The sequence below is a fragment of the Taeniopygia guttata genome, chromosome 10, assembly GCF_048771995.1.
Source record: "Taeniopygia guttata chromosome 10, bTaeGut7.mat, whole genome shotgun sequence".
In the NCBI taxonomy this organism is placed as follows: domain Eukaryota; kingdom Metazoa; phylum Chordata; class Aves; order Passeriformes; family Estrildidae; genus Taeniopygia; species Taeniopygia guttata.
In genome coordinates, this window is record NC_133035.1 from 15,518,395 (window position 1) to 15,532,889 (window position 14,495).

The 14,495-nt window shown below is 42.9% G+C and overlaps 1 long non-coding RNA gene across 1 annotated transcript; it reads right to left on the minus strand.

The window, feature by feature from the left end:
• Positions 1-619: 619 nt before the first annotated feature.
• LOC140684777 (uncharacterized) lies at positions 620-12,481 on the minus strand. Its single transcript, XR_012057577.1, has 2 exons — positions 10,878-12,481; positions 620-6,091 (listed from the first exon to the last, which is right to left on the minus strand). It is a non-coding gene; the product is annotated as an uncharacterized lncRNA (long non-coding RNA).
• Positions 12,482-14,495: the final 2,014 nt, after the last annotated feature.

Below are 14,495 nucleotides of genomic sequence, written 5' to 3' on the forward strand. Positions count from 1 at the left end.
TGAGCTAATGTGAGGGCTTTGAGAATGTTACATTATATAATTAAGCCTTTGGTGGTACTGATTTCTACTTTACAGAAGTCTCAAATCTTTTTCATGTGAGCAAAAAAAGTTTTTACAGCATTACACATAGGGACACAAAAAGCATCCTAGAAACCAGACTAATTTTTTGGTAATGTAACTGATTTCTGCTTTTTAAAAATTATTTATTACACACAACTATCAGCCACCCATCACAATGACATCTAACTAGACTCTATGTTGTTTAGGTGGAAAACATGATAACTACAGGGAACACATGACCCACTGGAAGTATCACTAGATCCCAAATATCTCTCTGGACTCCATAATCCATTAAACAAATGTGGTCCCTTTGTTCTGACATCTGGACACTTAGTCTAACCATGACCTTTGCTTCCCAGGGACAGGACTGGGATACAGAAGAGCTTCTTCAACAGGATGTGGCTGGTTTGGCTGAATATGAGAGCAGAGGTTTCCCCAGGACCTTCAGACATGAGCCTCAAGGTACTGTGAATTTTGTTTAAAGGATGAGATGAAGAAAGAGGTGGAAGATATGTAAGTGAGAAGATGTAAACACAAAATACAAACAAACCACAGGATATAATGTTAAGAGTTTGTATTTTGTCAAGCTCCATGCTAAGCATCGCGGTCAGTAACTGCCATAGGAGGGGGAACACTTGGCCATCACAATACACAGGACTGTGATGTACAAAGCAACCCTGATGCAAATTTACTTAGCATCAAGTATTCCTAGGAAAAAAACTCAAAAAACAAACAAAAAGCCAAAAAAAACCCCACCAGAAAACAAGAAAAAACTTTTCAAGGCAGCTTTGATGGGCCCTGGCACTGCGTGTGAAAGTCTAGCTCAGTTCTAAGACTGCCAGGGTAAGTGAAAGAAGAGCCTTTGTAATTTTTGTCTTACAATTATGTCACTCAGTCCTGTAGCCTTCATTCTCCCCGTGCAATTTGTAAGAGACGACAAGTCATTCAAAGCACCTCTGTTTACAGAGAGTCTCAGTAATAGAACACCACGGTCAGGCAGATTCCATGAACTGCAGACCCTGTGTTGACAGATGGGGTCTGTGACTGATTGTTTGATGGGCGCCGTGGGTGAGGCTGCAGGGGAATAGCAGGAGAAGAAGAGGGCACTGGGTTTTTTGAGCTGGGAGGTCACGTCGGTTACCAGTGAGAACAGCATTCAGAGTTTTTCTGTTGCATTGTTATCTTGGTGCTGGTGATGAAGTTTTAATTGGGAAGGGTGAGGATGATTCTGCTCTCCTCCCACATGGCTCTTTCTGCTGCTACCAGCAGCTCGGGGCAGGGTTTCAGGAGCTGCTCTCTTCCCACCAGGCACGAGCCAGCAGAAAGGAGAAATTAATGAGGTGAGGATCGCTGCATTTCTGAGGAGTGTCTCCTGTAGATAATGCTGATCTGATGAGCAAAGCCAAAATGATATGTCTGAAGATACAAATGCCTTGTGCAGAGTGTGTGTAGCATAGACAGCACGACACGTCCCCCTCCACACTGATCATACAGCTTAACCCAATTCAATCTCTTTCTGTGGCTTGGAAAGTTTTAGGATTCTCTGCTGGAGGCATCCACTATCAAATTAATGATAAAACGCATTGCATTTTCATATAATAATTAAAAAAAAAAAAAAGGCAAATAGCAGCCCACTTGAAAACAAAGAAAAAGCTCCGTGATCTATTGCCTGAAAGCCACTCAATAACAATTAGCTAATATCAGTTATCTCCTTGCTGTGCAGGCTTCCTGATACTGCAAAGCATAGTTCAGGTATTGGAATGCTAGCAATTATTTATTAGGTGCCTCAAAGCATCCAGGATCCTGCTCATAGGATCCCCTGTGTTTGAGGGCTGTGAAAACAAAGAACAAGAGAAGAGTCCCCAACTAACATGCTCACAAAGTAACTACAAGGCAATTGGCAACAGATGAATACGCACAGAAGCAGAGCAGTATGCTGGGAATGATTATAGCAGAACTGTCAGCATGAAAGGCAGGGCTCGTGAAATACCTTTAATCACTGGTGATTATTCTTTTTCCGGGCAATCAGCTCTTCTTCCCTCATCCCCGAAATATCTTGCAGCATGTAGCAGGATGCATCTGAAGGTGCTGTTCTCCTGCAGGACAGAACCCTCCATTCTTGCCTCCATCAGGTGAGAGACAGATTTTCAAACCTGTTATGAGTCAGATGGAAGCAAGGGACAGATCCCCAGGATCCTGGCCCTGGGTTTCTCACTCTGAAGCAGAAGACAACGCTGTCATTCAGAACAGCAAGTTCCCATTCACAGTTATTTGTCATGTTAATTACTACAGACAAATTTCTCCTTCATCTCAATCGTGCAGGTCAAAGCGGAAAAGTTTAGCACTTCAGAACATCAAACTTTGCTTTCATCTGAGTGCGGGACATCATTCTGAAATTCCTTTTGATCGTGTAGGAAAATAAAAGAAAGGAAGACAATTTGAAAGTTTGCTCTTGATGGGAGTTGTAATTTCTTTGTTTAAATGAAGGTAAAAGGAGTCTCTCTAGCCATTAGCCATTGGCAGGGTATGTACCTCAGCAGAGCAGGTAACTCATGAGTAAGAGCCATGAACAAATATTGACAAATATTGTCTCTTCCTTCCGTATCCATTCTGGATACTTGTCATATCATCCCCACCTCATTAATTTCACTCCAAGCTGTTAGATCTATGTATTCTATCTATTCCTGTGTACTGTGCCGTAGGAAATACCCCTGCCTCATAGCCCAGTGCACACCGTGCCTGTAATTTCCTGCACAGAGTACCTACACGCTCCCACATTAGCTGTAATCTCTGTCGTGCTCACGCCAACATTCCAGCAGTATTTGGCATTTCACGAACGCAGTATTTATCACCGAAGTTCATACAAAGTTGCAAACCCTAACGAGGCTTATCAGCTTTTACAAACCATCTCTGTCCACTGACATGCTGAGCATAATTCCCCTCGCTGTGCAGCCGCTGGATGTGCAGAGGGAACGGGGAGGGGGGGTGAGCTTCAAAGCAACATTTCGTATCGCCTTAAATGAATCATGAAATCGAATGTCTGTACAGCCCCCGAGTTCCTGCAGGTGAGATGTAACCTGCAGGCTGGGCACTTAGAGCAGCCTTTCAGTCAAATAAAATCTTCTCATCGTTACTGATGTGGCAATTATGGCCCGGAAAAGAGCATTGTGTGACTGTGCAAGGGGAGGGGGGCTCAGAGCTCAGCCCCAGCAGTCACAGAAGGTGGCTGGGGGCACATCAGGTCAGTCAGCCTCAAATTGCCCACTGTCAAGACAGAAATCATCACAGTCACTGAATTTATTTCAGACATATCAGAAAGTGTAATTAAATATGTGAGTTATACACATTTCCCCTCTGAAATTTCAGAAGGTTCTGGTATTGTTATGAACAATATTGCTAATCTGCTTTGCTGCCAGCCCAGCCCTGTATCTAGGACTGGAGCAGGCACTAAAAAGCTTTAAAAGAGACTTGCAGTATCTGTAATTCTGTGTATCTACATGCCCCTGGGTATGTAGCACCCCACCACTACCCCTTTCCTGCTCATCAGGCACAAGTGTGACACACTGATGTGGGTGGAATTTGATTGAGAAATGAGCTACTGTTTGTATTGTCATCACAGAACTCTCTAAAAGCATGAAGTCAGGCTGAAAGAATCAGAATGTTTAAAATTAATTTCAAGACTTTTCTTTTTCTGCAGTGTTTTTTGGTTCTTCAGTCTGCATTCATGTCACTTGTGTAAGGTGATGGCGGGATATTCTTTTATAACAAGACCTCAGCAATGCTTATTCTCTCTTTCATTTAATTCCATGATATCAAGAGTCAGGCTGATGATTTTAATATCTTCAGGTAATTCCTTGACTATTGAGTAGTTTTGTAGTTCCATTGAGATGTTACAATACAACACCAACTGACTGTAGGTCCCCTAATACTTGGAATTTATAATAAGACCAGCCAAAGTTTGTTTGTAGAGCGCAGCAATGTATCCACTGCCAGAGAAACATTTGCTATGGTTGGAGAGCAAGATGGGAGACGTTACAAAGTTATAGAAGGAAAAATAATCCATTAATTGCATTTAAAAAGTCCAGTGCTTCTGTAGTTCTGTTTTCTGATACACAGCTGTAAATGCATTCCCTTGCTAACAAGTGCTTCAGAGACATCAGGGTGTCCATTTAAGCCACTGTTTGTACCCATAAACCATGGTAAATCATTCCATTCTGTTTTTTTTAACCCCCAGGACCCTCCTTGCTGAGGTTTTTTACAGTGAGTGAGTTCCAAGTGCTTCTGACTTGGATCACAGAAGCAAGTTCCCCGCCTGCCTCCATGAGTGACTCATGCTCTAACCTCGGTCAGGTCACTTAGATGGTGTTGTTGTTCTCTATTTCATAGTCTTTAAAAGGCATATTTTGATCTCCTCACAATTCTGACATTGTAACATCTTTCTGGCTCTAGAAACAGTCAGTATCATTTTGGATATACATTATCTTGTACAAAAATACCCACCCACATCTCATACCCTGAAAAATCACAGTAGCCAAACCTCTAAATTTAGATTGAAAAATGTAGAGTTGTGCAGACAAGAGGACATTTTTCCAAATGTGAGTCGATAGCCTTTTTCTCTGCAAATAGTTTGGGCTATCAGAAATTTGTAGTATTTAAATTTGCAACTCAGGCTCCTGCTGGGAGCTCCTGGACAAGCTGGACCACCTGGCAGGCAAAGCTGTACTCCAGTGGTGTTTTGCTCTGGGGATGAGTTGACACTGCAGATGTCCAACTTCTGGATATTGATGCCCTTCCCCTCTCAGTACTGTCCCATCCCCTGCATCCTTCCTCCCTGCCTCTCCCCACAGCTGACTTTCACATGCTGCTGTCTCCTTGCTGCCTCACCTCCAATAACTGAGGAAGAAGTGGAAGCAATACCAGACAAAACAATTTTCCTACTGTATTTTAGCCTGGCTATGCAAATACTTGTGTCAGCTAAAAGCAGCAAGGAGATCTCTTCACTGAACCTGTAATCCTGGGCTGGAAAAAGCCCTTTTCAGATACAGTCATCAGTGGATCTTTCTGCCATCCTGTTAATCCCCTCTCCCTTCCCACCTCACACCTGCCAAAGCAGGTTTACATCAAAAGTATCTAATCCATTTTTTTTTTCTTTTTTTTTTTCTTAAACTTTTTTTGAGAGACCTGTGAGGACAGAAGCAGTTAAAGAAAAAAACACATCCAGTTTTGCTGCATTTTGGGAGGAAATGAACTTGTGTGTTTTGAAGCATTCCCACAAGGCTCAGATTTTAGAGCACGATGAATCACTCGCTGAAGGCTCCTATTTCTTCTCCTCTGCCTGCACAAGGTGCCCAGACGGGGGCTGTGGGCCCTGTGAGGATCCAGCCGTGCTCCTGGCAGGCAGGGCCAGCTTGCAGGGGAGCAGGATGGCCGTGCCCTCTGTTCTCACCACAGGAAGGCCCCCCTGCCTTTGGCAGGTGACTGTGCCAGCAGTGCTTGGGCAGTCCCAGGGCTGTGTGATGCTGTTCCTGTCCTGCCCAAGCCAGTCTCTCCCAAGGATTTGTCAGTTCAGGGCTGTCCTGATGTGTCCAAGAGCAGTTTGCATTGCCAGGGTTGCCCATTTGGCCACGACTTCAAACACCCTCAGTCTGTCTGTGCAAGACCACGTGGACACAAAAGGTTATTTCCCTATATAAAGGTTAAATGTAGCTAATTCATGGCAATTATATTTCATTCCAATTTACCAAAACATCTGCATCCTGAGCTACCACCTTCCTGATCCTCACCAAATCCTCTGCCAACAGGACGGTGGTGGCATCAAAGGGCACATGACATTTTCAGGGATTTGGGCATCCACGGCTCATTATGAGGAACAGAATATGGAGTTGAAGGTCCTTTACTGAGAAGCCCCTGGCTCTGGATCCATAAATAAATCACCCTTTATGAAACTTGCTCACATCTGTGCTGTCTCAAGCACGGGCAGAGGGAAGCTGTCAGCCTGGGCACAGAGCTTCACTGGCACAGAAGGAATAGTCTGGAAGGAAGAGAATGACACATATCATGCCTTTACTTTGTACAGCAATCTCGATATTTTGTATGTACTTATTGCTCTGAGTTTGTCTCCCTTTCCCACCTGTACTTACACTGTCTTTTTTCTGAGGCTTGTTATTATTTCTATTGAGCAATCTTCAGCCGAACTGGGAGAGCTCACAGTGACTCACTTACTTGAACATTATTGCCTAGTTCTTTACACAAGACAGATTGGATATGAATGAGATCTCTTGTCCTCATGAGCATTATATTTATTTCACAAGACATTTTCTTCAGAACTCTCCCTGCAATAAATTATGTGGTATATTTATTTTTTTCTTCTACCATGCTATAGCTCTGTCCCTTTTTTTGTTGTTTCTCATTTTTTAGACACTTCTTTTTCTATGATCTGCTGTTGTTGTTTTCTGATTTTTTTTCTTCTCACAATCTCTTAGCTGTATCCTTGGAATATTTTCCCTTGTGCATTTTTTAGCACAGTACATGTATTCAATGTACTCAAAATGAGAGCTTGAGATAAGTATTTAAAGTAACAAAATGATTTCCCTCTCTTATCTTTCAGATATTGTGTAATGACTGGGGAAAAAAGGAAAGAAAAAAAAAATAAAAGCAGGTGAAATGTTTTAAATTAAGTATAAAACTGTAAGGAATGCAATCGTAATGTATCATTTTCTGATTTCAAAATGTCAGCTACGTGAAAGATTTTGTAGGTGCTTTACTTCTAAAGAAACATGTAGTTGGATTTTAGCAGCTGCTTTTGGGAAGAGCCTAAAAATGCTGAAAGCCCTGTGTAATCAAAGTAAAAGTGAGTATATTTAGGGTGGATGAAATGGGACTTAAAGGTAGCACATGACCATGGTATTTATAAGAGTCCCATCTTAGATCTCTGTGTCATTGTCAGTGTACATCACTATGCTCCCTTGCTTCCCAGCTCCCCTGCCTGATCTGTCAACCCCTCTCAACCTTTTTATTCCCACATCGCTTGGTGGAGGTGTATTAGAAATCTGAATTTTGTCCAGTTGTGGCCTTTCTGAGGGTCCGTCCTGGAGGGAAGGATGGTTGGAACTAAAATTGTAATGCAAATAACCCAATGGGTGTAAAAGCTGGAATTTCAATATTGCTGAACAAGGTTCAGCTAGTATGGGTGAGTGTTTCACTTCAAGACTAATGTCTTATGTCTAAAACTAGAATTAAACTTCTTTACCTGGAATACAGTACCACCCTAGGGCATGTCATTCGTGGCAGTGGTGGGATTTCTCTCCTTGGTGACTTTCAGGGATCACCTACACAAAAAACATCCCCGGTCTGGTCTGGTGTTGATGTTAATGAAGCTCCAAGAAGAAGGAGGCTGGCCTAGAAACCTCCAGAGGTCCTTTTCAAATGTTTTTTCTATGATCTTACAGTTCTGGTAAGTGTGTTACAGTAAAATAACCAGATGGACTTTTTTTTGGAAGTATAGAACAGATACCCTGAGGGCAGAAAACAGTATGAGGAGAAGACGCCATGGATGGGGGTGGGGAGATATTTCCATTTATGAGTTATAGAATCAGGACTCCTACAAGGAGTTGAGAAATTTGTCTTGATCTGGAGATGAGAAAAACAAACACTTCTTATCTCTTTACAGTAAGTCTGCCTGGCTTGTGGTCCTCACCCTGTCTCAAGAAGGGTAGTCAGTGTTCCAAATGTTGGGGTCAGGCTGGTTCCTGCTCTGTCTCATCAGTCTGGTGTGCATATCTTTCCAGAAGGGATTAAATGTGTCTTGTCTCCTGTGGTTATATTAAAGGGCAGAGAGGAGGCAAGGAGCCTGTTACTTCTGGGAATGTTCTGCCTGGGGTAGAGGGAGGAAACAGCAGCCAAACCTCACTGCTGTCCCCGAGGCTAATGCAGGAGAACTCTGTGGTGAGAAGGAGAACTCTGTGGTGAGACCTGAGCCTTGGTTCCCCTGTGCACAGGGCCAAACTGGCAGGAGAGGGGTGCAGGAATAGTGTTGGGAAGGGTGAGATTGACTGTGTGCCCAGCATCCCCACCATGGGCATGGTTTGCAGCCAGGGTTACTGAGTTAAGGACACCCCACTCTGAGATGTGTTGTGCAAATGCTTAATTTCACCCCTGGGACAAGCCAGTAGCTTTTTCTGCCTTTTCTGTACACATTCCTCTAACTAGATCAGCCAAAACCTTCTGCTGTCACTAAAACTGATGGTTTTTTTCATGTAAAACGAGATTTTTGTGCTCATCAAGGCCAGGTCTGGCTGCTCTGCCAGTAGATGTCCCTGCATGCCTGGCTGTGGTGGATGTGCTGTCTTTTCCTGGGAAAACTGACTTCCAACACACTGAACTTCACATCATTCCCCTTGAGTATTTTTCATATGATTTTTAATTTTTTCCCCTCTCATTTGGGCTTCTGCTGTAAAGTTTAATCAATCACTACAAATATAAAAGCTGAACTTAAAAGGAAAGATCATTATTTTATCGCAAAGCTGCCTTTTCACAATCTTTAAATATTTTTGTGTTTATTTCTAAAACAGAGTACTGACACCAGATGAAGTCCCTGAACCTCTTTGCCCTGCTCTGTCCTTCACTCCTGTTCTGCGTCATGCATTCAAATAACTTTCACATTTTTTCACTTCCTCGGATTGCAGCATTTTCTTGAAGCAGATATTGCTTTGGTGCACTGAATTGAACAAAACAAGACAAAATTAAACCAAATCATGCTCAGCACCAGGTACTCAGTGCTTGGTAGGAGTCACTTGGCAATTTTACAGATGCTGAGAGTCTCAACCTTCAGCCCGTAAGGTGTTTCCTGTAATATGAGAATTTATCAGCTGGCTTTCAGAGCCACGTAGGTGAGTTTTAAGTGTTTTCTGCAGTGCTCTGTGCTCTGTATTATAATCCTGCAATTACATATTTGCATGCCTGCTAAATTAGCACTAGAAAGTTATCTTCAAAAGTGCAAAGCCTTTCACTGCTACTCTTCCTGGGAATACAGGGATGATAATTGTTACGGAGGAAAATTACATTTACACGGTATTGATTTTGTGCCCTGCTGCCTGTCATCGTTCCTGGGTAGGTTTTTCCAGGCTCAGGACAGGGAGCAGTTGTGCTGGGAGCCCGTGCTGGTGGCTGTGGAAGGACAGGGCAGCACTGGCAGCTGCGGCATCGCTGCCACCCCCTCGACTCGTGGGGGGCACCAGTGACCCACCCCAGCAGCCTTTCATTCCAGCTTTGAAGCAGGGGTAGCTTCAAAAAGCTGGGAGCCACAGCCTTGGAATGGGGAAATGGCTCAATAAATTGGTGTAATATAAGTATTTATTGATTTAAGAGCAGTCTTTTCTTTTGCCTTGCTTTTGTCTTCTAAGGGAACTTTCTTTTAAATTTATGCCCCACATTGTCACATCAGGAGGAAAATACATGAGAAATGTTTTGTTATTTCAAATTTATCACGTATTACGTCAGCTGGCATTGTGGACTCACAATATGTAATGCTTCATAAATTATGAAAAATAAATGTTTTATGGGCTTACTACGCACTCTGTTTGAAAACCGTTGAGCTGGGGAGACTCGGTGACCCCCGTACAAATTAATGTGCACATGATTTTCATTATTGCAGCTCAGATAGGAAGTTGGAACATCTTTATATATTTATTTAAAGGAAAATGAGGACAGAAGTTGCTTGAATACAGTTAGACTTTCTGGCAAGAAGCAGGTATCATTTAACCCAGTTCATAACCTATTGCTTCCCTCACAGTCATTGTTATTCCAGGCCAAAGCTTAAACTCAAAATCAGAGCTGTGAGGACTTAGCATGAGCTTCCAGAGGTCAAATCCTGCAGCCTTTAGCCAGGCAAACTAAACCTCCGAGTTGGTAGGATTTTGTCTGCGCAAGGACTGCGGCGTTTGCAGAACACGAGTCGAGCACACAAGTCAGGCTCCTGCAGAAGGGAAGGCAGTGAAGGATATTCCAGCCCTGCTTTCCCTGAGCGTGATGGAGAGCGACAATCAAACAAGAGCCGCCCATCTCAGCTGTCAGGGGCCTCACCAGAAACTAAAAGCTCGCTCTCAGGGTACCAAGGATCTCAACCTCATCCAACACAGCATCCTTCAGTCTGGAGCTGCAGGAATCTACGGGAAATGCATGCACGGGGAACTGTGTCATCCCGTTTTCCGAGGAGCAAAAGTTCACTCCAACATGTGTTGCATGGGAGGCGCATCCTTGGGGGGAAAGGGCGCGGTGACGGGAGGTACCGGGAACGGTCAAGCACCCACAGCTATTTTTTTATCCCACTCGCACCCAAATATTTCTGTGCCTTGCAAAGTGGGGGGATCAGGTGTTGAAGCTCTCCCCTGGATGGTTTTTATATCGCACAGATCCACCACTGTGTTTCTAATAAAGCCATCAAGAGCACAACCGGGAGCTCCCTGCGTGATCTTAAGCAATATAAGTCACTGCTTCAGAGGACTCTGTTAACTTGGGGCTGGATGCACTCAAAAATCTTCCAAGTTATTCTCTCCTAATTCAAGTCAGCTGAGGCATCAAAATGCCGGGCAGATGGACAAGATCCCTTGGCTGCAGCCAGCCTGTTTTCTGCTGCTACTCTTGTTGCAGTCAAAAATTAGAGACTTTTATTGTAAGTGTTTTCTATTTAATCAGTGATATTTTGAGAATATAGCATTTACATAAGCATACTAAAGGATATTCCTATGTGCTTTCTAGTGTAAAAGACTGTACTCTAAGCATCCTTACTTGCCCTAGACTGGATCAAGCAGTGTTCTTACCTTAAAATTGTAGTTTTCCTTCTCTCCTTTCCTTTTCTTTCTCTTCATATGGCTATTAAGAATTACTGGATTTATAGACAGTGCCTAAGGACATTCACTACTGCATTTGCTTGGTCAAGAAAGCGATAGGATTTTCTTGTCAGCTGTATTTTCTTTGGCTTACTAACTTCAATTGTTCTTCATGTTAGGGAGACGCAAGAGAACAGATAAGTAAGCAAAGTGCGACCCAAGTTCGTACTTTCTTTTTTATTTTTGCTGTGACTTAAATAGCTGAGAAGAGCTCCTGCCTCTGCCTCTCTCTTCCAGTGGATGGCAGTTGAGTACCACGGAACAGAGCAGAGCTGATTGCACCTCGTTGTAACTCTCTCAAGGAGGCAACCGCTGATTGGAATTAGCTGTTCTTTGCTTGTGTGAAATCCCACTCAGAAATACCTGAAGAATTAGAAAAGGAAGAAATGGAAAGCGTTTTCAATTTAAACTGCTTTGTTACTAGAGCAGGAGCAGATCTAAAAGTTTCCTTCAGCAGCTGAGGGGGGGAAAAAGAGAGTCTTATATCCATATACACAAATTTCAAGTGTTTCCTTTTTATATGTTAATCTTAATTTTCAGTATATGGATGCTAATGGAAAAGAGTTCCTGATTTTAATTTTGTTTCCTGACCTCCACAGTCTTTAGGTTTTAATACTATATGCATAATTTCAGCATGAAGAATAAATTTTAAAGGCAAATTTCCCTTTCTTGAAGTCTCAGCTGCACCAGGAAGAGTAGGACAACTCCCAGGGACTGGGATTGTGATGTGAATTTAGTCATCATTGAAACTGCAACTAGTTTGGAAATGTTCCCCTAAAAGAAAAGTTTAAAACAAACATTCCAATCAGAAACAGAAACCTAACCATGTTCCTCTTAAAAACAGGTCTCCTTCAACTCCTCCAGTTTATAGCACATACCCTTGGGCTATTACAGTCTAGAAAAATCTGAAATAAAACCACACTGTTTTCTGGGTCTGATCATGCATCACTCCCTCAAAAAGAAGTTTAAGGCCTCCTGAGAAATACAAGGTTTAGGCCTTCCTGACACATGTTGCTTCTTTTTAAAGAAAACAGCCTAGTGCATCTTTATGGCAAATGCATAATGTTAGTTTTTCTTTATAAGGAATCACAGATGGATTGAAGCAGAAAGCTTTAATAAAATCTTTGCGATTCCAGTTGTATATAAATAATATTATGGTCAGTATCCTTGTTGTTTTTAACAGAAGTTATTTACTTTTCAAATTTTATTTGCTCCTACATGTAGTCTCACGCTGTTGTAGTATAAGATCAGACACAAATAACTGTTTACACTAAAAATTAAGTTTCTGTAACTATTTAAAAATGTTTCCTTTTATGTTTACTGCTGAAGGATCTCGAGCATTCCTGCCAGAAAGGAAAGTATTTATTATCTCTCTTTTACAGATGAGGAAACTGAGACACTGTGAAATTAAAAGCTTTGGGAAATTAGTGCACAGTAAATTACGGTGTGAATTTACTGTGTACCAACCACCCCGCACGAACTCATCATGTGGACTGGCAAAGAAAAAGGATTAAACTCCCTTAAATTATCTCACATTTGCCATGGACAGACAGTTGCCATGGATCAGCTGACACACAGCAACTTTTCAACCCACAGCGAATCCCCGCGTTGGTGAGGAGCCGTTCACGGGGGCTCTGCTGCTCGTCTGCTCCAACTTTAGGCAAAAGTTTATTTGTCACTAATTTCCACAGCTGGTTTACCTAAAAACCACAGAAGGAAATCTCTGGCAGGACTCAAAGTCAGACTCAAGTATCCTTGCAGCCTTGAAAGCACAAGTTGTAAGTTAAAAGCAAAATATTGGGGGGAGATAAACTTTGTCTCTTTGAAGGACAGAGCATCTGGAGGATGTGTCCAGGCAGTGTCTGGGTTAAACTGGTGAATTAGAGTGGTAAAATCAGAAGATGAGTCCTGGAATTTGAGAATCACCCTCATATCTCAGGGGTTTGGGGCTTTAAAGTTGCTTCCAGCATCATGGCAGCACCTTACAGCCCAGTATGGAACTCCACATGGAGGAATCTGCCTGTCCTGGGAATTCCATGAGCCACCTCTTCCCACTCCATGCCTGTGCTGGGTCCGTGGCTGAGTGTTCAGGGCTCCCTGCAAGATCCTTTCCACCTCACAGTGCCACTTGTGAGCCCCAGAGCCACGGGCTGACCACCACAGCCCTGGTCAGTGTCCACTGGTCCCACAGTGGCCCCTGGGCTGGGAGGCCACCGGCGAGGATCCAGGGGTGACCTCCTCGCCCTGCAGCAGGCTGAGCAGCTGATGTTGAAACGACTTTGGCAGCAGCTCTCTCCATTGTGTCTGATCCAAGCTGGAGAGATGAGCACGTAGGGAGCTGGGACAAAGGTTGGCTGGTGGGAAGAGAATTACTGACAAGTTCATTCCACTAATAAACAAAGACATAAATGATGGTGCTAGAAAGAAAAAGCAGGATTCTCTGGAGAAAACTGTAGCGAAACCTAGTGAGGAGGAGAGATGTTTAGACAACAGTTTTACATTATACTGCTTGGTAAAAAATGTTCTATTTTAGTTCCAAGCTTGAGTCTAGTTAGAGTTGCACCAGTGCTTAGGAAACAACATGTATTTTAATGCCCTGTGAACAGGAATAACTGATAACTAGTACATTTAAATGTGAAAAGCAGAACTTTTCTCTGAGTGAGGCGTTATTTTCTTGTTGTTGTTATGGATTTTGTCTTCATAGTTTACATTGCAGCTATAGCATTCCACTGGCAGTCATTTATCTAATAACTTCTGTCTTTCAGGCTGTGGAAAATGCAGGATAACACACAGAGAGAAAAAGTGGTGGTAAGTTCTTTCAAATTTGTATTTCAGGACTGAACTTCTGAGCATAAATATACAGAAATTAGCACCTTTGTAACATCCCTTCACTTATATCCAGAGTGTTACAATACAAAAACAATGGGATTGGGGCACTGTTTCAATCCCTCTCACCCCAAAGGAAGTCTAAATACAGGTACATTTACTTTTGGTATAACAGAAATTAAGACAAAAGGGTATGTCTGAGAAAATATTTTTTTTTCCCTGTGAAGCTTACTCTTAGAGAATGCCTGTTTGTGCTGGAGAAATGGCTTGTGTGGGATATGACAGCCACCTTTTAAAGAGGCAAATCAGATTCACTGGGCTGTACTGTTGTAAAGGAAAAGTTTCACAGATATAATTAACTTGTGGAATGCCCTTCCACAAGATACTCTTGAAGTGTTGTCACTAATACTGTCTATTCTCAGAATTCAGGGCATCATCTGAAGCAATCTGCTGTGTCCCTTCATGAGGTGCCTCCTCCGAATGGATCGGGAGGTCATGGTGACTCCTGTAGAGATGGTCACTGCTGGAGCTCGATGGATTTGAAGGAAAGTCTGTGGCTGTTTCCAGAAATGATCAAGAGGTGCAGCAAGAGCCCTGTGACGAGGACAGCCCAGGCTGCTGTGTGGATGAGGAGAGGAAAGGTGTTACACACACCAGGGAGGCTGCCAAAGGAGAAGGTGGGTCATGGCAGGGGCTGCCCATATTCAGCTCTCAAAACACTTG